Source organism: Chinchilla lanigera, unplaced genomic scaffold (genome assembly GCF_000276665.1).
Source record: "Chinchilla lanigera isolate Chin_1 unplaced genomic scaffold, ChiLan1.0 scaffold00036, whole genome shotgun sequence".
In the NCBI taxonomy this organism is placed as follows: domain Eukaryota; kingdom Metazoa; phylum Chordata; class Mammalia; order Rodentia; family Chinchillidae; genus Chinchilla; species Chinchilla lanigera.
The window spans coordinates 16,343,091-16,367,626 of NW_004955437.1; positions in this window are offsets into that span (position 1 = coordinate 16,343,091).

The following is a 24,536-nucleotide window of genomic DNA, read 5'->3' on the forward strand; positions in this document are numbered from 1 at the left end:
CCTGCCTGGCAAGCGCAAGGTCATGAGTTCGGTTCCTGGTACTGGAGAAAAAAAAAAAAAAAAAAAAAAAAAAAAACATGGCAGAGTTGAGAAGAGCAAGGGTCACCTGATCTAACCCACTAGATAGGAAGAGAATTTCTGATAACATTGTACAAGATCATCATCCTACTTTCAGTTGAATAATCCCCATACCAGAGAGTTCACCACCTCACAAAGGTAGTCCCTCTGCCACTTTCTGAAGTAGTTCCCAAGTGTCTTTATGAGATATGGTCAAAAATATGGTGAATAATGCTGCTCATGCCATCCAACGGAAAAGCAGCCTTGTAAAAACACTACCATGTGTCCTCATCCACCTTATTCACCAGATCTGGAACCACGTAAATTCTGGACCTCCCCCTAAATCCAAATGACCATGCAATGTAATGTTTTGAACTGATTCAAAACATCAAGGCAGCCATGATGGTACATGGAAAGACACTTACAAAAATGTCTTCCAGAACTGCTTCAGAAAGTGGCAAGTACAATGGGATAAGTGTGTTCAGTGTGAAAGGAAGTATTGCTATGTCTCTTACTGTCATAATTTTTTTTTAATATTTCAACATTTACTGCATTGTTTGATCATATCTCCCAGACTGTGATGCAACAGGGGTCAAAGTTTTAATTCTCAGTTTGGAGAACTGGGAGTGAAAGCTTCTTATCCATTTCCATGGTTATGATGACCTGAAGGTCCACCACACAGGAAGTATACTTTGCAATATTTTCCCATGAACACATACGGCAGTGAAAGCTAAGTGGGTATGGAGAAAGAAAACAAACGTACTAAGAGAAAAAGTCCTCTGTACACTATCCCATAATCGAAGAGAGAAATGTGGCTTTGGAGAGTTTTCCGGTTCCTGGTCCAGCTATCCCTGAGACCTGGCTAGCATCATGTATCCATAAGAGGGCTTTGTGTCTTGCATTCTTATCCTTATAACAACTCTGTTAAACAAGATTGAGCGGGCTTCTGTTACTTATGATGAGAAGGAAACTGGAATATTTTCTAAAGAAACAAAACCACATCCCTGCCATCTCCCAAATCATGCCACAACTCCTGTCCTCTTACTCATTTAGGAAAATCCTCTTTCTAAAACCTCTTTCTGAAGCAACAGGCACTTGAGCAGACCTGCAGTCATTTCACCACTCCTTGTAGAGTCAGGGTAAATTCCATCAGTGGTATCTCCTACAGTATGGTCATGTTCTCTGAGCTCACAGCATACGACTACATATATTGGTGCTGATGAGTCAACCCTCTGCCAAAAGGTAACCCTGGCCCTTTCTTCCTTCACCCCTGCCCTGAAGTTCCTGAATTCCTGTCCGCTACCTCATGTAGTCATTTGGAACAATTAGCCTTTAAAAACCCCAACAGGGTGTTGCCCCACCATAGCACTACTCGAATTCTTCAGGGAGTTACAAAGTCCAAGAATTTCAAGACCTAAAAATAAATAACCCTAATGGCAGAGTGACAACAAGCCAGAGATATCTGGGACAGATGATTCCAGCTGGTACCCCCAGTGATACCACATGAAAGACCACATGCTCCATCAAATCACAAAACTCTCTCAGACCTTGACTCACCCATTATGCATTTAACGGTTATTCACCAGACTCCCTGGGTTTAAACCTCAGTCTTGTCTCCTACCAGTGATGCAATCTGAGGCCAGTGACTTAAAGTCTCGGCACCAATGTTACCTCTCCTATAAAAAATGGAGATAAGAGTAGTATCTTATTCATAGTGTTATAGTGATGATTAGGTGAATTCATGCATAAACATACATTAAGCATACAACAGAGTATGCTAATTAGCATACTGGCCAAATAGGCTAGATTTTGCTGTACTAATATTCCCCAAATCTCATTATTTAAAACAACAAAGGGTTTTTTCTCATTCTCTGTGTCCAATATGAGTTGACTGGCGGGGAGGGGACTCTGGTCACTATAGTTGCTCAGGGACCCCAGTTAACAGAGTCTTTGACCTCTTACAACACCAGTATCTCGGTAAATGAATTAGGGTCTATCATAATGGAGGAGAAGGGCACTGCTCCCTGGGCCTTAAATGCTTCTACCAAGAAATGACCCAAATCATTTCTGCTCTCACCGAATTGACTTCAAGAGGAAAGGGAACCCCAATGTTCCTGAGGAGAAGAGACACAGCAGAGAAGAACTGGAAATACTGATGAAACTAATAACACCCATCACAGCTGTAATTATTACCCTATACCAGCCCCTATGCTGGACATCAGCAGTTTGAAATTAACAGGTTTCCCCTGACTTCTAGAAGCCTGCATTCTAGTATGGCACACGTTTAACTACCTCTGAGAAGATACTTTGATGTCACAGATCCCTGTTGGTTTATGCTGGACATTTGGCTTTAATTCCTCTGTATGTGTGTACAGCTCCTGAGAAGAGAATACATTTCTGAGGCTAAATCTGGTGAACATCAAAAATACCAGGTTTGTTCCATGCAAGGATTCCATCAAACCAGTTGCCTAGTAGCAGGCAGAAAGGCACCTGCAGACAGGTCCAGACTGACTCGTTAGTCTGTGGCATAGAAATTCGGAGTAACAGATTAATTATTCTTCCTCTACTTGGAAAACCAATGGGAAAACGCTTTTTTGTGGCCAAGAAGATTTCTGTTGTTTTGGAAGATATTACTGTAAACAGAAAGAGCAATGTTAAAATGCACTTAGGAGCTTCAATAATGTGCAACAATTTTCTCAAAACTGCAATAGAAAAAAATCTACTGAAACATGAAAATTTAAAGCCCTATTACCCACATCTCACTCTGTAACATCCCACTTCCCGTCATCTCTAACATGCATCTTAAGTGTGCTAATTGGAAAGGCTCTGCCGTGTATACAGCTCTGTTTTCAAGATGACAACTGCTTTGCTTTTATCACTGGGCTCAACACCAAGAGGGGGATCATTTTCAAAATTCAAAGCATTTTGATCTGGTTGTGTCAACCGGCTGCCTGCACTCAGTTGGTATTCTGTCTTCGAGAAGAAACACTGTTTCAGGCGGCTGGGCCAAGGCTGGAGAAGGGAAAGCGTCTCCAAGTGGCTGAGTGAGAAAAGGGTGACTTAGGATTCAAAACAAAATAAAAATCCCATAACACACTGATAAGGCTGCCAAAGTATTTCCCCCTTTAGGAAAGTCCACTGCATAGGCTGCACATGTTTACTGAAAAAAAAATCATTAACTAATAAATCCCAGAGAGGAACACTCCATCAGTGTAAATACCACCCAGGAAAACAAGGAGAAAGGCTTTCTCAGCTTACACTCCTCCCCTCCAAAATGACAAAGGCATTGGGCAGAGGACAGCTGATGTGTGGTCTGGCGAGTGACTCATGCCTATGAAGAATTCTCAAAAAAAACAAGATTAATACATGCTTTTGTGAGTCACTCCATGTTAGAGCCAGATCTACCAGAGAGAAAAGCAGCTTCAAGTGCCTGCAGCCTGGGAGAAGGAAGCTCTTCACCCACCCACGCCCTGCCCCCACCCTGCCCAAATGATGCTCCGAAATGGCTTGCACATGTAGGGCGAAGGCTAAAGGGAAGCGGCCAAACAGTCCAGTGAAGACAGAGATGTAAATTCCAGAATCACCATGCTTTCCAGTGGTAACAAAAGGATTAACTGCTTGGATCAGGGATGACATGCTTCCATTTTCATCATGGTGTTTAGCATAAGGACAGATCCGTATTTTGATAAAGCAGAGATTCCTCTAGGACAATAATTACAGGTCACATCTTGACCCTTCCTTCAACACAAACTACTGGAGCAAGGAGAGTGTAATCAATGAAAGGTAGCAATGAGTCCTATAACCATGTCGTCCAACCAAGAGTTCTCAACATGGGTTTCAAGATGAGGAAACTTTGGAATACATAGTCTATGAGACAGAGAGAACTGAAGGCAAATGCCTATCATATATTTTTTTAGACTATCAGTTACTCAAGTAAACCTGTGAAGTAAAGAATCTCCACCTAAGATCTGCCCAAACAATATCGCTATCTCCCAATATAAAACTCAAGCTTTTAGAAAAAGTGAAAAGGAGATCTAAATTTGTTCCAGCTTGGAAAGTCTTCTATGCATGGAGCAATGGTTTGATACTTTTGTTAGCTGGACAGATTTTACAAATACAGACAATGTCTCCTCTAGAGGTTCTGACTGGAGTCCCAGCTGATTGAGATGTAGGTAGGCAGTCTAGGTAGCACACTTGCGGACTGTCTGGGCTGGTGTTTCTCCCTGTGGGTGGACACTACAGGCACTGCTGAGGGAATTTCTTCCAGGAGAAAATGCATACCGTTAGTGACCTCCTGGGCTCTCCCAGGGCTGTCAGCAGTTCTATTTCATCTTCCCAGAGTGCTAGACACCACACTATCTTTGGACCACCTGACCTCAGCTTTGCCTGGTTCTCAGCCTCTGACATGACCCAAGCTACCCAGAGTATCTGTAACATGGGTGACACCCCCACCTGGCTGCTGTTGTTCCAGGAAGCCCAGTGACTCTCATTTAGGAAGCTCTAGGCTCTCCCCTGACACTGTGCAACCTAAAGCCATGCACAGAGCTCACTCTGTTTGCTCCTACTGGTTTCCCTGTTGATCTGGAATAGAGTAAAAAAAAAAAGAGAGAAAGAGCAAGAGAGAGAGAGAAAGGCAGAATGCTCATATAACTTCATCATCATTAGATGCAAATGGCAACATATTGGAGAACAGGTACCAGGACATAGTGTCCCACTTGCCCCCAAGCACACAGAACGTATGTCCCTGAATTTCTAAGTCATCCACTCACCTCTCAAGTAACCTAGGAAACAGACTACACAGATCATCAGGCTCGGAAAGAAAGTGTGTGTGAATAATAGAAACAAACAAAATATAGATTCCAGAAGCTCTGTCAATAATTGTCGGCTGGATTCCCACTACACCATTTAACTATAAATCCATACTCACTAAGGATTGTATCACAGATCATAAATACCTGTTTATATCATGTCACCACATCTAGAATTGCCCCAGAAAATCATTAACTGGCAAAGAAACTTTGCAGTTTTGAAGGTAATGGTAATGAAATGCTGCTCTCTGCATTTCCTACTTATGGTCACAAGAGCAGAAAGAAATCTCTAGATGTATCTATTTTAACATACAATCATAAATACCTACCACCCCTCCCAAAGATGCACTGCATGTGCTAATTTATACCCAGCACTAACTTTTTGTTTCATGCTACACTGATGTGCTTGACAGTTTTCCGAAGAGTTTATAACTGCAGCACTGTTGATCTTATTTAAAGAGAATATTAAATCAAATCCCTTGTCATCAGCATAAAATCTCCTATAGCATCAACAAAAGGCGGCAGTTTTTATTGATTCCTTGATACAAAAGACATACGAAGCACACTGAAGCTGCTCTGCCAAAAAGGAAAAAAAAATCACAATTAAAGCCCCATGAAAACTATTAGTCATTGTAAAGGTCATCATCGACTTTTAATGGCATCCTAAAGGGAAACAATATGCTTCACTTCAACATCAAGGGCAAAGAGAATAAAAGGCTCTGTTTCCAGGGTGGGCATAACAGAGGACACCAAGAAGCCTAAAGTAAATACTCAGTGTATCAAAAGACAGCCCTAATAAAGTGTAATCCACATCTCTCAATTCACTGTCCACATTCATCGTGAGGGAATTTCCCGGGGAACAACAGCCAATGAAAAATTCATGCACACAAGTAGCAGTGCTCCATGTTGCTGAATGAGCTGATACAACAAATGGATCTGCTCTTGGGGAAGGGTTCTCATTAAGGGATGCAGTGGGCGCTCCATCAGGTAGTAAGCAGGTCACTGTTTCCCAGGCCCTCTGTTCCTTAGCTGTACAGGGGCTAAACTAGAATCTAATCTATTTGATTTGATAAGCAAACGGGTTTGCTCTTGCAGGTTAGCTCTGATTTTGGGAGTAACGTCTCCCTGGATGTCAGGTTTGTTAGCCACAAACAGACAGGGGCATGGTGTTGAGAAGGATTCTGAGCCAGCATCCAGGATCATAGCTCCCAGGGGCACTGGCACAAGCTCTTACTCTTAAAATGCCAAAATGCTACAAAATATACCCCAAGACATTGCAGGAGAAGCTTAATTCATCATCACCCATTGATTGATCTGCAAGAAGGTTCTACATCGTCAAGGAAGGTTCTCCACGAAGTCCAGACCTAGAATGCGGTCAGGAGAATAACCAGGGACCCAACCATTTGAAATTCCATCGATCTTTGGGGCCTTCAGACCTCTTAAAAATCTCCTCCAAAGAAGCGAATATACTGCTATTTCCATCAAATATGTTACATGTGTTTCCTCAATAAGACATTCCTAAAGACTTTTTCAATACAATGTCCTGAACCGTGGTGTGAGGAAACCTCTGGAAAGGCAGTGTGCATGGTGGCTACGTACTAGGGTCCTGTACTGAAGTTACCATACTTCAATGCCCAGCTCCTGCACTTGGTAAGTGTGAGACCTTGGGCCAGTTAATTATCCTCTCTGAGCCACCATGTAATCTGGAAAGAAAGTACAAAGACGCAGTCCATGAAGGATGGTTGCTAATTTTAAACAAAGTAAGCCTGGTAAGATGCTCACAAGGCATCTGCTTTAGCAGAGTTTTGTCTCCTGCTCAAATCCTTCCTTGAAGGTGCAGACCAAAGCAGGCAGTCACTCTCTTCTCATCCTCTTTAGAGAGTTCAAAGGTGCTTCAAAGACAATATGTCTCAAACCCTCTGCCACCAAAGCAAAAGCAAATCAAATCCTACCTGATCCTGTAAGGGTTCCCAGTATAGGAGAAGGTCCTACTAACTATTCCTTTATTAGACTGTGTCAAATGAAATTATTATTTCTGCAGATCAAAATGGCAGAACATCGATGATTTCACAGGACCGACTCCATGGCTGAAAGCCAAAACTGAAAGGTCATCTTTGGGAGTTTTTGTTCCTTCCATCCCATTCCACGAAGCCCTACTGCTTCGGTCTCCTCCTTAGGCCTCTGTGCTTTCTACTCTGCCTCCACCACCACAGTCCTGGACCAAGTCCCTATGGTCTGTCAGCTGGACAGTTCCAGCACATTCCCAGTGGCACCCTCCCGTCCCTCTGCCACCTACTCACAGTCCATGCTGCGCACCTGACTTTGATAACCCCTGTGTAAGACACTTCAGTAACTGCGTGGGGCTCATAGAAGACACAACAGCAACTTGGAGGGTTCTGCTTAGCCATCACCTGTGTACGGCCCTGTCCTCCTTGTCATACTTTTCCTGGCCCTGCACACCCGGCCACACTGGCATCTGTCTACTTTCTACACATGCCAGCCTCCTTCCTACCCAAGGCTCTGCTAATGCCATTTCTGCCACTGGGAACATCTTTCTGCTCTCTCCTGTGCTCACATCTCAGATTAAACACCACTGCTTCAGGCCAGGCCCTCTTCAAGGAAGCACAGGGGCATGGGTGCATGCGCTCCCTCCACAGTTAGAAGGAATGCCCCCCCTGATTTAACACTGTACTGTCACCATCTTGAAATTCATAGTAATGTTTAAACAAGTGGCTCTGCATTTGCATTTTGCATTGGGCCCTGAAAATTCTGCAGCCAGTCCTGCCTTTGCTGACCTTCTCTAATCAGTCCAATTCCCCCTCACAATCTGTCCTAGTACCACAGACACCCACCTGCCACAGACAACACAGACACATGAACATGGGTGACCATTGGATGTTTTATCTTCTTCACTAGAATCAAAGCACCATGAATCCAGGGTCCGGGGCTGATCTTTGATTACCACACCCAAGTATGCACCAGGCAATCAGTAAAAGTTGGGTGAAGGAATGTTATTATTATCTCCATCATCATCGTTATTATCCTACACTATGAAGTGCACAACCCAGCAGAGAAGCGGTAGTAACCACGCATTGTGGTGATGGATAATTCCTGTTGACAGTTGCTGATAGACTAGGTCCACAACTAGGAGATGGGACTATGGAGGACGGAGGGGCGGCTCTGGGGAAACGAGAATGAGCTCTTTGCTTGAGAATGAGCCTCATCTGGAGAACAGGAAATAGAGGAGCGCAGCCCCTCTAATACCAGGAACAGTACAGAGCAAACAAAGCATTATTGTGTGGCCCGGAACGGGACTAAATGAAGGGCCGAACATCCCAGCACCAGGAATCTTCACAGAGCAGTCAAAACTGTGGAAAGAAGTCAGGCATGCCCAGCACCCTGGAAGCGGGAGGCAGGAGAATCAAAAGTATGAGTCTGGCCTGGGTGACTTAATGATTTAGCAAAACCCTGTCTCAAAATAAAAAGTTTAAAAAAAAAAAAAAAACAAAAAGACTGGGGCTGTAGCTCCGTGTGAAGGCCCTGAGTTCAGTTCCCAGTACCACAAAACAAAACCAACCAACAAACCCTCCGGAAAGCCCCCAGGCTACAGCCTTCACTTTTTCCTGCAGCAAGTGCGGAGGTGATAAAAGCAGTGCTTGAAGAAAATTAGGGCAGCTCTTCACCATAAAAAGTGTGAACATCATTACTCAAATAATTGCATAAAAATGATTCTCTAGCTATATACAAAAAGACAAGAAGAAGAAAAACACGCAAAGTTTGAGCACGGCCTAACACCTCTTCTTTGGAACAATATGTTAAAATATGCCTAATGAAAATACGCCTTCCTATTATCCAAATGCGTGTGAAGCACAGCAGACTTTTCAAAGAGCTTTCAAACACGCCGCATATAAATGGCTTTCGGCCACCTTTGACGCACCCCTCATCAATTGATCAAGTGTTTGGTCATCTCAGCTGACATCTTCCAGCTGGTACTGCCCCAGAAAGACATTTCCCAGATGAAAGACACATATGTATTTCTCCAGAAGGCAGGAACATCTCAGCTGCAGCTCTCCGGCATCAAAGCCCGAGCCTGAAAAAAGGAGGTGTTTACTCCAAACCGGGCTGCGGTTGTGACTGTTTAAATTCACCAAGACAAAGGTGAGTTTTCCTAAAACTAAGAAGAATGCCCTTTCACAAATGAATAATTCACAGATGCCCACGCACTGTGTACCTCTGTAACAGGAATCCAATTGAGCAACGAAAACTCTCTTATTGTAGTACACAATGAGATCCGAATGCCCCAAAACTGCACTTAACTCATTACTCAGAAATACGTCCACTGCTCCAAATGGGTCGCTATTTAATTCCAACTCAAAGACTAGCAAAAGTGACATGGCTCTGTTTACACATTTCCTACTTACCATCAACATAAATACAGGTACATTATGTTTTCCGTCGCAGGCAGATCAAAGAACACCGGAATATGGTGAAGCCTTGGCATTATTCGGCCCCATTCTCACCGCCTCCTATATACATTCTTGTCATTACATCAATTTAATCCCCTGCCATTTTAGGCGCCTGTTCACCAGGCTGAATGAAAAGCACAAAAGCGGGCATTTAATGTGACGGCACTCCTTTCTCCAACCTGCCTCCTTGAGAGGAAAAGTTTGTCGAATGCACAAAATTCCCTTTACAGCTCATTTGAGGTGCATAAACAATCCCAAAGACAGAAAGGAGCAAAAATAATAATTTGCCGTTTTAAAGAATTGGGTTGCTTGGGGGAAACAGCAAATTCCGGACGCTCCGCTGCAGCTGGGCAACGTAGGCCATTCTGCCCCATCCCTCGGCAGGAGAGCCTGGGGCTGCCCGGACCGGGCCCTGTCTGCTCGGCTGTGCCTCCCCCTTGCTCGGTCGGGCTCTACCTCTCCTGACAGTCCCGGAGGGCAAGGCTGCTTCCGCCCGCTTCTGCACCGCAGTGCCCCCTCCCTTGCCCACAGGAACCCCAGCCATATGCTCACTGCGCACCCTGTCGTACAAGCTCTCTCCACTTGCAGGGATTTAGAGCAATGACAGCCACAGGAGCAACCTCCAGCAACAGTCACAATGAATTGAGGGGCAAGGACATACTCTGCGTGCTCAGCCCCACGGGGATCCCAGGATGGACACAAGCAGAAGCCAGGAGCAGTTTGGAGAAAGTCAAATGCTGCGTCCACCTAACCAGAGCAATTTTCCTACTGCCCGAAAATCCACGGTGTGATGCCCCCAGCGAGGGAGAGGAGAGGGGGGGGGAACCTTAACAGCCTAAGACACACACCAGGAAGAGCAGTGTGGCCAAAGAATGCCAAGGTGGCTTCTTTTCTCCCATTTCCGATGTTTAAAATAAATCGACTGTGGTTAAATTGTAGAGGCCCAAGCACACAACACACCCACCATGTCGCGCCAGCACGGGTAATGTTTGTGGCCTGCACTTTGCAAGGAGACACTTGGGGCTTCTAAGTCGAACCATTTGTCAAAGCAAGAATGGAAAAAAAAAAAATAAAGCTCAATAGACAAGTGGTCAACCTGACCCTGACCTGTCACCCAGAATCTTCTGGGGGTCTCACCTGCATTAACAACATATTAACGTGCTGAGGAGTCCTTGGAGAGACAAGTGCAGTCATCATTACAGACAGACGGGAAGAAAATCCATAGTCCTACCAGAGTGTTCAGCCCTTTTGATATTTACAGAGGAAGGTCTCCCCTTATCAAGGCCATCCACAGATTGGGAACTAGTCCAGATTAACAAGAACATAAGCAATGAACACAAGGCAAAGTGGACAGAGTTACTTTGAGTTTTCAGGGAACCTAAGCTTCATGGTTTTCTTAAGGGCTATGACAAAGTACTACGGCTCCATTTATAAAACAACAGTATATCCTCAAAAATAACAAAGTAGTCAAGAAGCTTTGGTGTTTAAAAAATTTCCAAAGGTGAAAAAAGTCAGTCAATGTATCTGTCTGTCTCTCTCTCTGTCTCATTCAAAAAATCTGATGGTAACAGAAATCATACAAGGCACCCAGTCTCCAAGAAAGTAGTGTCTGCTTTCCCTGATCTCAAAATCCCCTCACTACAATCTCAGAATCCTGACCCCTCACAGTCCCAAACACCCACTGACACCAAAGTCCAGTTCTCCTCCTGGTTTTTCAGCCACCAGGCCAAATTCATTGCCCAACCCAGGTCTCTAGGAACATCTGTGACTTGATTCAGATGCTCAGCACAAAATGTCTCCTGCTAATACATGTTAATCTCCAAGGTTCTTTCCTTCTGCATGAAGCTGAAGGCCATGCATCTTGGATAAACAGCCCACCCAAAGCTCTGCTCTCGAGGATTTCTGGCCTTGCCAGTGAATCCCTGCAGGGGGCGCTACTCGGCATGACACCTTTCACCTCCCAACGATCTCCTAGTGATAGTATTTTAGGACTAAACGGGACACTGCTCACTCCACAGGTGAGGACGCAGAAGTCCCTGGAGACAAATCCCTTGACTCTGGCCTCCCAGGAAATCCTCAGTCCGTCAGCCCTGGAGAAGATAGGCTCTGTGATCCTGTGGACTTCCTAAGCATGACTGTGATGAACATAAATGAAAACATCACAGAGGGGAAGGGGTTTGCTTCCCACCAGAGTTGTTCCTGCAGGCTCACGCTTCCCCAGTGTTCCTGCTGGGAGTGAGACAGAATCCCTGACAACTCCTCCTGGAATACATCCTCAGATGCAGGGACCACTCCTCTATGCACAGAGAAAACACCCTTCGCAACGTTTAGCCTTGACCAACAAAACTCAGACTGGCTGGTACGAAGGACAGGCTTCTCGGGAAGCCACCCATCTTCCCTAATTGCAAATGCGAGCTGCTACTAACCTAAGTCCTATGAACCCACCCCCAACACACACACATATTCCCCAACAGTCAACTCCTCCCAGAGGGGACCCCAGAGCCCCAGTTCTTGGAACCAACAGCACACGTACTGGGGCTTTGAACAGCAGGCGGCAGGAAGGCAGACAGGAGGAACCCTCAGCCAAAGGCAGGAGGAAAATCGAACCCTTGAAAATTGCAAAACAAAAGATGCCAAGAGAGATTCCTCACTGTCGCAGCTGCTTACTAGAGAAATCTCTCCTCATTTCGGGATGACATCGGCAGACCTGATTTTTTGTCACCAGTCACTCCACGCTTGCTTTAATTATGCAGCACACCAACAGAAATTTTCTTTCTGATCACATAAATCACCTGGCCTTGACACTGGGCTCAATAGGCCCCGCTAGAACAATGTGGTGAGAGCTATCGACTCCATCGCTCAAGTCTACAAGGTGTATCATTTAGCCAAGAGTGATAATCAGACGCAGAATATACTGAAAACTGTCAATAGGCATGTCAATAGGAGAACTCTTAGCATCTAACACCCAGTGAATCAATGGTGTTTTTCAGCTATAAAATCAAGAAAATGATAGCTTTCAAATGAATGGTGGAAAGGAAACAGGAGCCTCCTGGGGGAGGAATAAAACAGCTCAATTTTCCCTCACTGAGTGCCTCTCCAACTACCTCACTCAATGGAAAAGGTCACAGAGCATTACAGCAAAATATCTCTGAAACAAGATGTACAGCAGCGCCGGGACATGACACGCTGTCTGGGCACCCCGTGACGGCCTCGGGTCCTTGACCTGACAGGAGCTGCAGGTGGGTCAGCAGAAGGCAGAGCAGACACAGAGGGGAGCCGGGGGCGCCGGGGGAGACGAGAGGGCAGAGGCTGGCAGTGACTGAGCTGCAGGGAAAGGGGTGCACCGTGCTCCCCCACAACAAAAACAAGACTGTACAGGGGAGGGTGGGAGTCTGAGCCCCCGCTCGGGAAACAGGCACTTGGAGAGGATGCTGCTGAAAAGACCACCTCTTAGAAACGCCTGATTATATTTCACAATCGACGCAAATATTAACAGAAAATACCTAGGCACAGCTGCTATGCGCCAGTCCCTGCTCCAAGCACTCTGCACAAGGGAGCTAATTTTCTCCTCACAGCTCTGTGCAAAAGATAGCATTACTAACTCCGTCTTACAGGGGAGGAAACTGAGGCACAGAGAGGTCAAATAATTTGCATAGTTCCTGGGCATGACGGTGCACCTCTGTAATCCCAGGTTTCTGGGAAGCTGAGGCAGGATGATCCTAAGGTTAAGCCCAGCCTAGGAAACTCAACCCTTAGTGAGACCCTATCTCAAAATAAAAAATAAAAAAGGGCTGGGGATGTAACTCAGAGTGAAGGGCTTGGGTTCAATCAATCCCCAGTACTGCAAATATAATAATAATAATAATAATAATAATAATAATTTACATGATTGCACAGGGCAAGGAAGTAGAATAGCCAGAGTTGATATGCAGGCAGTCTGGGTCCAGGGACTGAGCTCCAAACCACACCGTGACGTCACCTCTCACGATGGCCTCATGGAACCCAGCTACCCTGGCCTTTTCCCTTTTAACAAAAGCAGGACACAGGCAGGCCAAATGTGAAAGGCTAAATGGCTGTGTCTCCCTGGGTAAATCCAGGCAATACTTAGACTCTGTTTCCTCATGCATAGAAGAGGGGCCGTATCCTGAGCTCTCCGTGTGACCTTGCCCACCGTCAAAGCCTGAAAACTGCACCACCCTCTCCACTTGGGCAAAAATGAGTGAATCAAGCCTCGGCAAGGTTTGGTAAAGCACCTCAGAGCACCCAGGTCATGGGGCTAAGGCCAAGTTATGATGCAAATAGCTGCCTCTCAGGCTGGACCCTCTCTCCACACTCAACTGAAGGGTGGCAGGACTCTTGGTACAAAACGTGCCAGGACAGGAGTCATGACCACTGTTTAGCTCTCAGTACATGGCAGCAGGAGTGGAAGAAAGGAGACGGGGGAGGCGGCTGAAGGAAAAGGAACTGGTAATATGCAGATACAGGTAACACATTAGTGCATGCATCTGGACAGGATAGCAAATAAGTTTTTAATTAATTAGTAATTAATAAATCAAGCAAATGTATATGAGTTTCTACTTGGCTTCAGTCTAATACAATATTTATTTAACTGATGATTGGTATTCTCCCTAGGGGCTTTTAATATATTAAATTGGTAGAGTATTTATTATCAATCAAAACAGTAAATCTAATTTCAAGCACCATTTATTAAACACTTACTATGTGCCAGGTACTGAGCTTGTTTTTTTTTTTTTTTTCATTAAACAGTGTTTGTCTAATCCTCTTTGTTCTTGAAACTATCGCTTTTTAAAAAAATACCCTTTTTAATGTGATAAAGGAGCTCTACCAAAGACACTGCCATTGGTAAAACAAACCAGCTGTCAGCCCAAGGGCAGAATGGCAGGCTTGTAATTAGCTAATCACTAGTGGACATTAGCCAGATGACATGTGCAGTGACTTACAGAGCTAGGTATGTGGCTATATGCACACATGATCAAATGCTTCACCACACCCAAAGCTTTACACGAGGGCTGCCTCCCTACTCCTGTCTCCCTATCATGTGTGCTTTTCTATGAAGGTCTGCAAGCTGTGTCTCTTGCCAAGGGACACAGCTGATTAGGAGGGCAGCATCATGCCCTGCACATAGAAAATTCCCAGCAAGTAATTTCACTGAATCCAGGTCAACCATCATGGCATCTCCCCACCATAAGTCCTTCCTAACGCATTGCCCTGCTTCCGGCCTTTGCCCCTCTAGACTCTGAGAAAGAAGTCAGATGACCTTACTCCCCTACATGAAACCATCCACCAGCTTCCCTTCACACTCAAAGCAAATGCCAAACTTCTCTCCGTGGCTTGCAAGGACCTCCACATGTAAACTTCATTGCAGCCAGGGCCTCCTTGTTGCTGACCCAGCTCATGCCTCAGAGTCTTGTTCAGGACTTCTTTGCAACTGCTGTTTTCTTTTTGCTGGGTGCTCCCAGAAAGACTGTCTGACCCTCCAGTCTCATGATTATCATCCTCCCCAGGGAAGCCCCAGTTGAACATGCTCTCTCCAGCAAAACACACACATAAACACCCTCACAAGCTCCCAGGTACACTTTATTTTCTTTATAATATTCATCACAAGTTGGCCACTATTTATTATTTACATTTATTTCCTCCAACTACAAAGGAAGCTCTATGAGGTGATGCCTTTGTCTTACTCCCTGCTGAATGACAACACCCAAAACTGTGCCTCATGCCCAGTAGGCTCTTAAGCCGTAACTGATGAAGGAGTAGATGAATGGATGGATGGATGGATGGATGGATGGATGGATGGATGGATGGATGAAACTAGGTATGCAAGCAAAAACCAACGATGAAATTAGTCACATGCAGAGCTACTTTAATGCCAACTCTCTTCAGTGAGCAGAGCTAAAGATTTCACAGTAAGCAGAGAGGGCATTCTTACTAGAAGACTGTCACCATGAAAAATAGAGGTGAAATGAGGCAGAGATTTAGCTGAAAGAGCCTTGCTCACTGGAAAGAGTCTACATAATTAAAACATTCCACATCACCAAAAAAAGAACAGTGAGAACACCAGGAATGTGTCCTTCTTGCTGGCGCCATGTTGAGCCCCACAAGAGAATACAGGAAATCTAGATATGGGAGTTCTTCTTAGGTAAGGATGAAATCACTTTTAAATTCGCCATCACAGATCCAGATTATAAACTCTAGGGAAATATCAACAGCTACTGGGAGGAACTGGAGAACTGATGAAGCAGGTGAAAGTGGAGGAAAATCCAGTGGTCCTTAAAGACAGAAACTGTATCAGGTGACATCCATGTTTAATATGGCTTTTTTTCTTCAGGCCACTCCACACCCTGCATCAAGCAGAGGACCCAGAACTCAAGAAGAAATATCTAGTCTCACTGGCTTGAGAAGTGAGATCAGAAAAGTGAGGTGAGAGATACCTCACTTAAAGTGATTGAAAGTTGGGAAGGGAAATCCCTGAAGAGACCGAGTGACAAGGGAAGACATCTGCGTATTCCCCCTTTCAAATCTAGGCTTACTCCTGACAGGTACACAGGTGAAGTCCAAGAAGCTGGGCAGAAATAAACAGGTGAAAGGTTGAAAACAATACCAGATCTTTCCTAAGGTGTCCATCACAGGGAGCTGGAGTTTGGAGCACTAATTTTAACAAAGTAAAGGTGCTTGGTAAATACTTAAAGATTTGCATCACAGCCCCTGAAAGGAGACACTGTAAAAGTGTAACTGTGCCTCAGAACCATGACTTTGCACTAAGATCAATTGCAAAATTGAAACAGAGCTGCCCTGGTAAGGTGTACAGACAAGCCACCTCAATCCAACATAGCCAGTAACTGAAGTGCAAAGACGAATCTAGAACAAAAGTTAATACTTCTCACAGAAGAGAATTCAAAATCTCTATCCTGTATTAACTCAATGAAAAATATCAAACCTATGAAGAAACGTAAACATGTAACTCACAATAAAAATAAAAATGAAGCAATTAAAAAATGATCTTCAGATAACCCAAATTAAGGAAACAAAGAATTTAAAGTATCTACCATACATTTTTAAGAACTTCAAGGAAAAGAGGGTTATAAAGAATAAAGAAATTGGGGGAATCTCAACAGAAAAATTTAAACTACTAAGGAAAAATGAAGGTAAATTTTATAACTGAATGAAAATATTTGAAATGAAAAAAATTCACTGAGTGGTCTTCATTAGCAAATGGAAATTTTGGTCGGAGTGTGCAAGGAAGGACAAGTCAACTTGAAGCAAGGTCAGTATTATTAGCAGAGAGGTTAAAACATTTTACCCAATCTGAAGAACAAAGATTAAAAATAGTCTAAAATATCAGAGCCTCCATCAGATATGGAACAATTTCATGTCTAACATATGTGTAATTACAATCCTGGAAAGGAAGAAGAATGAGGCAAACATAGTATTTGAACAGAGAATTGAGAAATATTTCCCCAAATCTAGGCAAAGCTAATCAAAAAGGCTTCTCAAACTTCAAGTAGGATAACTAGAAAGAAAACCACACTGAGATTCTGAATATCCAATATAAAAAGAAAATCTTAAAAATATCCAGAAGACAAAGACCATTACTTGAGGGAAGCAACAAAATAATTGATAGCTGATTCATCATTAAAAACAATAGATGTTAGAAGACCCTTGAAATACATCTTTAAAATACTGAAGGGGGAAAAAACTATGTAACAAAAATATGTAACAAAAATGTCCCTCAAAAATTCAAATGTTCAAAGTCTTACAGAGATGAATAGAGCATCAATCAGGTTTGTATTGCTGTGATAAAATACCTGAGAAAAGTAACTTAAAACTAGGAAAGGATTATTTTGCCTCATGGCTCAGAGGTTTTGAATGTGTGGTAGTTTAGCCCTGGTGCTTTGGGACTGTAGTGAAGGAGAACATCATGGTGGGGAATGGGTGGTAGAGCAAAGCTGCTCACCTCATGGTACCCAGGAAGCAAAGAGAGGAAGCTGTCAGGGTCCCAATATCCCCTTGTAGGGCATGCCCTCAATGACCTCACTTCCTCTCTCTAGGTTCCACCTCCTAAATGGTTCATTACCTCCCCATAGCGCCATAGGTGGGTGACCAAGCTTTTAGTATGTGGGCCTTAGGAAGAGATTTAAGATTTGAACTACAACAAACACTAAGGGAATTTGTCATCCATAGACCTCCTCTACACTAAATTATGCTTCTCTTATCTGTTAAGATAAGTGCTACCAGATAGAAGGGAAAAACGAAGAGTATCTGAAATTGTAAACACTTATGTAAAAATGTATATAAAAGAATACCTTATCTCTTAATCTTTTAAAATGTTAACTGACAGTTTGATACTAAAATGATAACAATGTATCACAGTATTTATTGTTATGTAGATGCAAAATGTATGACAAAATAGCACAAAAAATGAAGGGAAGATAGAATGGAATTTAGACTGCTACATTTATGTTAAATTCCAAAATAATAACTGAGTAGGCTGAAAATTAAGCAAAGTTGAGGGTACAAATTTTAATCTCTAAAGGGAATACTAAGAACAAAATTGCTTAAAAAACCATGAGAAGAATGAAAATATAATGCTAAACTGTGTTCAATTTATTCAAAAGAAGGCAAAAATAAGAGCAGAAAAACCAAAAGCAGATAAGACAAACAGAAAATACCTTGCAAAACTGTAGACCTAGCACAAATATATTAATAATGATATACAACATAACTGACTAAACACGATGATTAAAAGGAAAAGATCATCAATCTAAGTAAAACACACAAACCGATCCGAATGTTATCTACAAGCATGCATTTATAATATAAATATGCAAAGGGGTTGAAAATTAAAAGAAAACACATATGCTGGGAAAACATGAATATCAAAAAGATGGTACAGCCACTATTAAATCAGAAAAGTAAATAGGAAGACAAAGCATTACTAGAGATTTAAAGAGAGATATATCATAATTATTAAAGGATCAGAATATCAGGAATTTCACAAGTGTGTCAGCACTCACATGCACAGCTTCAAAGTAGATGATGAAAAAACTACAAATATTGAAAAGGAAAAGTTGACAATCCACAATTATGGTTAAAGGAGTAAAACTCCCTTTTCAGTAACAAATAGAACTATTCAATAAAACAAACTTCAGTTAAAGATATAATAGATTTGAACACAATTCTACAAATATTAACCTGATCAGTTTTTATAAAACATTATACCAAATAACTGCAGAATGCACACCATGGGCCAGTATACATGGTACATACATGAACATAGACCATATGCTATACCATGAGACAAATCTCAATACATTTAAAAATTTGAGCTCTTAAAGAGTACATTCTCTGAGAAAAACAGAACTGAGTTCAACACATATAATTGAAAAACTAAACAGCTCAATTCTGAAAAGTCATAGATCAAAAAAGGAATCACAAGAAAATTTTGAAAATATTTCAGTGCCACATAAGTAAAAGCACAATATAGAAAAATTGATGGATGCAGCTGAAGTGATTCTTAACAAGAAAGTTTATAGCTTTAAATATAAACTTTTATAAAAATGAAATTTAAATGCCATTATGTAAGTTTCCATGTTAATAAGCTTAAAAAAAATAGCAAAGTAAGTAAAAAGAGGATAAATCAATAAAATAAAAGACTAACAATAGGGAAGATTAACAAAAGGAAAAGCTGGTTCTTTTAAACATTAGTAAAACTGGTGAACCCAGGAGAAAAATCTTTATGACCTTGGGTTAGACAAAGATTTCTCATGTAAAATACCAAAAGCATATGTAAAAGAGAAAAATATTGATAAGTTAGACTTTGTCAATATTAAAAACTTTAGTTCCAAGACAAACCATAGACTGGGAGAAAATATTTGCAAATTATATATTAGGAAAGGATTTTATCCACAATATAGGGAATACTTATAGCTCAATGAAAAGAAGATAAGCACCCAAACTTTAAAAAGAGCAATATATATGAATAGATATTTCCTGAAGGAAGTCACATGTGGATGGCCAATAAGCATGTGAAACATGTTCTACATCACTAGTCATTAGAGAAATTCAAACTGAAATCACGAGATGAACCTTTACACCAAAAATCAACATTACACCAACAATAATCAATAACAAATGGAACGATATAGAGAAATTTGAGCCCTCACACATAGATAGTGGTAATGTAAAGTGGTGCTGCTACTTTGGCACTTCCTTAAAAAGTTAAATACAAACTTACTATACAACCAAGAGCAACTCCTTTAAATCTACTCAAGTGAAAAAAACCTATAGGAAGAATGAACAGGAAAAAATACAGAAGCAGCTATAGATAATAAGATAATATTATAAATAAGCCAATGCCACTAAATTCAATAAGTTAGACAAAATGAAAAACTCCATTAAAAACACTGTTTAACAAAACTGTCATAAGAAGAAATAAAAACTCCCATCAGTCCTATATTATTAAGTAAATTGAATTTATATTTGTTTAAAACTTCCTGCAAAGGAAATCAACAGATCCAAAGGATTTCATTGATAAATTCTACCAAAAGTCTAAGAAAAACAATACCAAAATTACACAAGCTCTTTTAAAATGTAAAGGAGAAATGAATATTTCCCACTTCATCTTAATATTGGTATCTACATTTATACTCAAATCTGACTAACACATTACAAAAAAAGGACATAATAGAAAATCTTCCATAAGACTATAGATTTGAAAGCCTTTACAAAATAATATTAAACTGAATCCTGAAATAAATAAGAAAGATAATGCTTCATGACCAACTGATGCATATTCCAAAAAAGCAAGGTGTTATGGTTTATATGTAGATATCCCCCAAAGTCTCAAATGCTTATATAGATTGGGCTTTGAGGAGGTGACTGGATCATGGGGGCATGGTGCTCATGTGGCTTAGCTTACTGATAACTTTATAGCTAACTGTGACCCTGGTGGGAGGAGGTGGGTCATTGGGGGCGTGGCCTGGAAGGGTCTATTGCCCTCCTCCTTCCTTGATCTCTCTGTCTACTTTCCTGCCTGCTATGCCATGAACAATTCTCCTCTGCCATACCCTTCTGCCATGCTGCCCTGCCTTGGAGCCAGGGAACTATGTACTGAAATCTCTACAAACTGTGAACCAAAATAAACCTTTCCTCCTTAGAGTTGTGGGTATCAGATATTGAGTCCCACCGAGAAGAAAGTGACTAAGATACAAGGTGAGTTTAACATTTGAAAAATCAGTGTTGCATTCATTATATTAACAGATGGAGATCCATATGACCAGTAGGAGCAAAGAAACCATCAGAAAAAATTCAAAATTCATTCATGATAAACTAAGAATAGAAGGGAACTCCCTCAATCTAATAAAGAGCATGTAAGCAGTATGGCAAAATGTTGAAGATTTTCCTTCAAAGACTGAAGACAAGGAAGCAGGGTCTTTCCTTCCTGCTTCTACTCAGCACTATGCTGTAGGCTCGAGAAATCCCAATGAGGCAAGAACTTGAAGGCATAAAGTTGAAAATTAAGAAGTAAACTTTTTATTCCTAGACAACATGATTGTTTATCCAGAGCTTCCTTATGAGCCAAAAAGAAAGAAATACTAAGTGAATTTAGCAAAGTTGTTGGAAACTGTTTCATTTTTGTTTTGATTTTTTTGTTTGTGTGTGTGTGTGTGTGCGTGTGCATGTGTGTTTGTTTTTGAGACAGGGTCTCACTATGTAGTGTACCCTGGCACTGTACTTTCTTATGTAGCCCAGGCTGGTCTTGAACTCATAGAAATCCTTCTGCCTCAGCCTCCCAAGTGCTGAGATCACAGGTGTGCACCTCCATGCTCATCTTGGAAACTGGCAATACACAAAAAAATCAATCATATTTCTATATACTAGAAGCAAAGAACTATAAACTAAGGCTTTTTACAATCCTTATTCTGGCATTCAAAACACAAGTAATATAAAAAATTAACAAATATGTATAACACCTCTACAAAAACTATAAACATCTGAAAATGAAATACTTTTATGAATTATAAAACAACTTTATTAAGATATCAATTTTCTGTAAAATGAAAACCCCACTGGAAGCCAGGTGTGGAGGTACAGAGTTGTGATCCCAGCATTCTGGGAGGCTGGGGCAGGAGGAGCACCAGTTCAAAGCCTAGCCTGAACAACTTAGCAAGATTCTGTCTCAAGAAATAAAAAGGGGCTGGAGATAAAAACTTAGTGAAAAGGTTCTGTGTTTAGCATCCAGCATCCCACAACACACACACACACACACACACACACACACACACACACCCCAGAGTAAAAGCAAGAGAGAACAAGACAGTGAGAGAGGAACTACACGGTCTCCTTTTCTAAACAAACATACATGTCGATTCTCATTTATTTGGAAAAACAAAAGACCTTCAAGAGGAAAAAAAAAATACTACTGAAAATAAGTACAAATTTGGAGAGTTTACATTTCTTGGTTTCAAGACTTATAATAAAGCTTACAGTAAATAAGACAGGATTGTATTGTCATAGACTAGAAAAATAGATCAATAAAATAGGACAAATAATCAAAAAATAGACCACATATGGCCAATTATTTTTTGATAAAATTTCCAAAATACTTCAGTGGAGGGATGCAGTTGAATAAATGGAGTGAACAGATAAATAAGTGGAGCAAGTAGACAAACCTATGAAACAACAATGAATCTCTAGTCTCAACTCACATATATGCAAATTTATTTAACATGTATCAAAGACCTAAACATAAAAGCCAAACTTCTAAATATTATAGCAGAAAACACAGAATATCTCACAAACTCAAGGAAGTTGGTCATTTTGTAGAACACAGAAAGGCCTCCAGGCATACATTTATAATTCTAGCACTCTGGAAAGCTCAAACAGGGACACTATAAGGTCAATCCTTGCCCAGAAAACTTAGCACTTTAGCAAGAACCTGTTTCAAAATAAAAAAGAAGCCAGGTATGGTGGCACACACCTGTAATCCCAGCACTCAGGAGACTGAGGCAGGAGGATCATTGCAAATTTGAGACCAGCCTGCGCTACAAAGTGAGCTCAGGGTCAGCCTGAATTTCATAGTGAGACCCTGTCTCAATAAAGACAATTAATTAATTAACAAAAAATAAAAAGGGCTGGGTATGTAGCTCAGTGCAAAGGCCCTGGGGTCTACCTTCAGTACTACAGAGAAACAGAGACAGAGAGGTTAGCACTTACTAAAATAAAACCTTCTGCTAGTCAAAAAAGCACCACTAAGGAAACTGAAGACTGAAAGGAATATTTGAAATAAATATAGGTACAGGTGTAAATACATGGAAGAAGCCGTAACCAGAAACCACTGACAAACAAGTGACTTGAAAGACCAATATGCTTCAACAGCCCATTCGCTAAGGATGCTCCGTAAACTGATAGAAAGACACTCAGCATCAGTAGTCATCAGAAAAATACAAATTAAAACCACAATGAGATACTACTTCATGTCTACTGGACTACATACAGCTTAAAAAACTGTCAACAGCAAACCTTGGAGAGGATGTACAGCACCTGCAACTCTCAAACATTGCGAGTGAGACTGTAAACGCACAATCACACTGGTGAGCTATTTGTCAGTCACCGTCAGTCTAAACTTACACCCATCCCTTAACCTAGCAATTGCATTTACAGGTATTTATCCTACAGACATACAAACCTAGGTCTACACAAAAGGTTCACACCAACAATCACACCAGCTTCATCCATAATAACCTAAAACTATAAACAACTGAAATTCCCATCAACAAGAAAGTAGATTCTTATATATTTGTACAATGAAAGAGATTTCTGATATGCACCCCATAGGTGAATCTCATAAATAACAAATTGGAATAAAAAAAACAAGGGTGTAACTGCTCCACCACCCCGTTTATATGAAGTCCATGAATGTGGCTGCCCATGGGAGTTGCCTACTAAGGTATAAAAGGAAGTTGAAATGATGGAAACGATTGAAGTCTGGTTGCATAGTATATATGTTTACTATAATCACCGAACAGCATGCAGAAGACCCCTGCAAATTTTAAGAAGAAAAGGAAGTTGAGCAGATCGCCAGTGAAGGATAATGATTATGCTGTAACAAACAGCCACCAAATCTCGGCGCCTTAAGCAGCAGTAAGCCTGCAGCCAAGTGCAGCCTGCTCCCTGCCTTTGTAAACATAAGGTTATTGGCACACAGCCACGCCCTTTGTTCATATATTTTTCCATAGCTTCTTTCCCATTCCAAGGACAGAGTTGAGGAGCTGGTGACAGACACTAAATCGTCCGTAGATGGAACATCTAAAATGCTGTATATATCCCCCTTTATAGAAAAAGTTTGCAGATCCCTGTCTTAAAACTGCAAGGGTTGCTTTCTCATGCATTCTCCATGCTAATCAAGAGCCAGCTGGGAGCTCTGCGCCCAATCCTTCACACTGGCGTGCCCGGCTGTAGGAGAGGACTCTATCTGGAATGACACTGGTGTCTGACCGAGAAAAAAGAACAAGGTCTAGGATCTTTGATCAGCAACTAAATGATGTGACTCCAAAGCAACAAGTCACTTTTCCTTTTAACTCCTGGGCCAGACCTATTCACAAGAGCCCATTCACAAGCCCACTGTTTGTTTATCCATAGGCCTGGAAGTGGAGGAGAGCTAGGATACTTGCCAAACAGCACTAATGACTACCACAATTAACCCAGGAACCAATAAGCCCAGGTGTTTATTTTCAACAAACTCGCATGGCCCTGCTGAAATACTGCCCTTCTGGGTAGGAGTTCTAATCATAAAAATTCCAAAAGTTGCCTCTGACTCCTCCTGCTAGAGAGGAGGTGGCACACCTTTCATGGTGGATCTCGACAGCAAATCTGACTATCCGTCACTTGATGCTCCATCTTTCAATAGGGCCCTCCTGTCCTTAAGAAGAGATCAAGACTCTGTGACCCAGCCTGTACCGATGACTGCTGTTTCATGTCTCTCTGACACCCGTTCAACTTTGTCAGGCTCCAAGAAGTGGCTGTTTCTAAATTCCATTCTCTCTCTCTGTGGTCTCCACGGTTGGGATGCCCTGTCCTATTATTCTCACCCTCTAAGACAGCACAGTCATTATCTTGTCCACTGGACCTTCTGTGACCACCAGGCAAAGGGAAATGTACTACCATCGCATCAGACCCAACTACC